The sequence below is a fragment of the Miscanthus floridulus genome, chromosome 15, assembly GCF_019320115.1.
Source record: "Miscanthus floridulus cultivar M001 chromosome 15, ASM1932011v1, whole genome shotgun sequence".
In the NCBI taxonomy this organism is placed as follows: domain Eukaryota; kingdom Viridiplantae; phylum Streptophyta; class Magnoliopsida; order Poales; family Poaceae; genus Miscanthus; species Miscanthus floridulus.
The window spans coordinates 45,676,162-45,679,696 of NC_089594.1; the positions used below are offsets into that span (position 1 = coordinate 45,676,162).

The 3,535-nt window shown below is 43.8% G+C and overlaps 1 pseudogene; it reads left to right on the top strand.

Moving 5' to 3' along the window:
- The first annotated feature begins 887 nt into the window (after window positions 1-887).
- On the top strand, window positions 888-3,268 carry LOC136509094 (3-oxoacyl-[acyl-carrier-protein] reductase 4-like; annotated as a pseudogene).
- Window positions 3,269-3,535: the final 267 nt, after the last annotated feature.

The following is a 3,535-nucleotide window of genomic DNA, read 5'->3' on the forward strand; positions in this document are numbered from 1 at the left end:
GTGAAGATACAGCTAGATCAATAAAATGTTTAAAATAATTAACCTGAAATGTCTCGTGCAGATGATTCAGGTTTGTACATGTTTTCTCTTTATGGTACATTGTCCATGTTATTGCATTCCTATTTGATATGAAAAGGTGCATGATGAATCTGGTGGTAAATATATCTAGCAGTAAACTTTTTTAAATGTAGTCGATTGCAGAGCTCAGATTAATACTTGAAGTGAACTACTGATGTTAACTCTCATTTCATTTCTTGAGAATAAAATATACATCGTTTTTATGAGATATGTGCCAATGGTAAGAGTTTGTTTTGTGTGCAATATTATATACGTCTGTTTGTACACTTAAGAGTTGCTACACTACCAGATCGAGGATTTGTTGTATCGAGATGGAAGTGGAGAAATATGTCGAGAAAGTCATGGATGTATCCATACTGGTATCTATGTTTGTCTCCATAATACCTTGTGATCAATTATCAGCAATTGCTAATATGGTCGTTGTCAAAAAATTGCTAGTATGGTGAGTAAAATATATACATTAAACTGTTCAATTATTACCTTGCGTCTAATGTTCTAGGACTACAGAGCACACTTTCCATCCACCAACACATGGAGAAGTACTGGACGAGACCATCCAATGGTTGAAACGCATGCATCTTTTCCATCCACGAATATGTAGCAGCCTGCCAAGTCCAGCACAAACGGTTTGGGCAGTCATGCAAAGCAAGCCTCCATCTAATCCGCGACTAGGCGTCGAGGCAGCCAGACATCTTTCCGTTTCCGACCTCTGCTCTAACGATCCTCTGACTTCAAACTTTAAAGACGTCACGAGCTGCGGTGGCTGCCAAGAAACATATCATCAGTCCGTCCCTCTACAACAGCTAGCAATGGCTGCCTCCACAACATCATGCGCTGCCAGCCTAAGTGCCGCCTCCTGTGTGTCTCCGCCACCGCAGCGCCGCCATGGCAGCAGCTTCAAGCCGCCGCAGCGCTCTGGACGGCCGGCGGCGACGACCCTATCCGCGTCAGGCAACCAACGGAACCTATCGTACTTAGACGGTACGTGCATGCATTACTACTGCCTCTAGTTGACGTTTCATCAGAAGGAAAAATGACTTATTAGAATGCAGTACATGTACTAGCTTCTGTCATCTGAACGTCAGCTTTTGTAGATAGGACAAGCAGGACTAGAAGAGGCGACCGAATCAGAGCTGTAGATGCCGTGACCATAGATGGCTGGGCAGCACGGCTTGAAGCCCCGGTAGCGGTTGTCACTGGAGCGTCTAGAGGGATTGGCAGAGCCATAGCTGTGGAACTTGGCAAAGCAGGGTGCAAGGTAGGTACAACGTACTTAGGTTATTTTTGTGTACGTTGCACGACAAACTACTGAAAACCTGATACATTAGGCAGACTTAGATTAATATATAATGCACTACTCCATTGTGAATAGATGTTTCATTGTTATTACAGTGGTGCTATTGATTAACCTAACATGCGTTTTACCTTGTTCGTCGATTAAAGGTGATTGTGAACTATGCCAAGTCAGGCATGGAAGCTGAAGAAGTGTGCAGAGAGGTGAGCTACCTGATTAATTGATTCCTCATTCGCTGATTGATTGAATGATTAAACCCAAACAGCGTGTTCATCATGCCAGATGCATGCGTTAAATTCGTGATATACATTTTATTGTCATGCCATGGTTTCTTTGATCTCTTCTGTCAAAATGAAAACAGCATATACATATATAGCTACAAAAAATGCTGAATTGGTGATCCGATCCGTGCAGATCGAGGAGTCCGGTGGGACGGCGATCAGCTTCGCTGCCGACGTCTCTTGCGAGGCCGACGTGGAATCCATGATGAGGGCCGTGAGTTAATGTTGGCTCACCCATATATATAGGGATAGGAATCTACTAAGTATTGATTTGGTGCTGTTGTATGAGTTTGTAGTTACGTCACGATTGTGTTTCATCTCTTCTCTGCCGCAGGCAATTGATGCTTGGGGAACTCTGGATGTCCTGGTGAACAATGCAGGTCTGAATATTTATTCCATTCGCAACGTGCTGACCTTTCAATTATTTTTTTCTAATTAAGTTTTAGATAATAAAGGATTCGATTTAATTAAACAACTATATAATATGTATACTTCACACTGGAATTTCGGATGATCTGTACATAGTAGACTAGTAGTATGACTGACTGAGTAACGATAACGAGCAGGGATTACACGTGACGCACTGCTGATGCGGATGAAGAGGACCCAGTGGCAAGAGGTGGTTGATGTCAACCTCACAGGCGTTTACCTCTGCGCGCAGGTCCACCCACAATCTTCCTTCTTGACCTCTTCCGTCCTGCCTGTTAACCACTTTCATGTGACCCCAGCCATGAAACTTCATTTTTCTAACTTAATTGGGCTCATCGTTCAGCAGGCTGCAGCGACGGTGATGATGAAGAGGAAGAAGGTAACAGCTAGCTAACTGTGACGCCTCACGATCATATATTAATTAAGAGGATTTCATAGCACCATTTTTATTTCATTTCATTATTATTACTCGTTGCTTGGTTGCTTATACACATACAATATATACATACCTAACTCAGGGAAGGATCATCAATGTAGCATCAGTTTCCGGGATCATCGGCAATGTCGGGCAGGCCAACTACTGCGCCGCCAAGGCTGGGGTCATCGGCCTCACCAAGGCCATGGCCAGGGAGTACGGCAGCAGAAACATCAATGCAAGTATTTCCTATATATATAGTGTATCCGTGCTTCTGCAGCACCATACATACGTGAAGTCGATCCTGAAGATGAATGAAACAAAACATACCCTAATTAAGCTTGTTGGCGGCTTTGCAGGTGAACGCCGTAGCACCGGGCTGGGTGGCGTCCGACATGACCGCCAAACTAGGGGACGATGTGGAACGGAAGGCGCTCGAGACCATACCATTAGGTAGCACTGCAACCTTCTCTTCTCAGCATCTGTTGGTGTCTGAATCGTGAATTTAATTTCACACTTCTGCTGCTGATGCAAATCATATATAGGACGGTTTGGGAGGCCAGAAGAGGTTGCCGGCCTAGTCGGGTTCCTGGCTGTTCATCCTGCCGCTAGCTACATCACCGGACAGGCGAGTAGAAACGGCTTCCAGTTTCAGAATGATGCAACGTGATGGTGTTCTTTCTTTGTTTTTTTTTTGGAGCTTCTCAACTCAAACTGTTCGATTGTTCTCTGCTGCAGGTGCTCACTATTGATGGTGGCCTGTCGATTTGAAGGGTTTCGTGCCACTGGCTCATTTCTCTTCATTTCGTAAAGTTCTGCATGAAAATACGTCAAGTAAAACTTGTTATTGATAAAAATATACTTATGATATGCTATTATTCCTTTTATTTCGAGGATCTTTACGGTGTTTTGACTATGTAAAAGTGTGACATTTTCATTGTCAACAAGATCCCCAAAGCTTAACCTTTGCTTTTCCCGAGCAAACAACCTAACTTAGCCTCTCGGTGGATTAGCTGTTGCTACTATGCTTCGCATTAG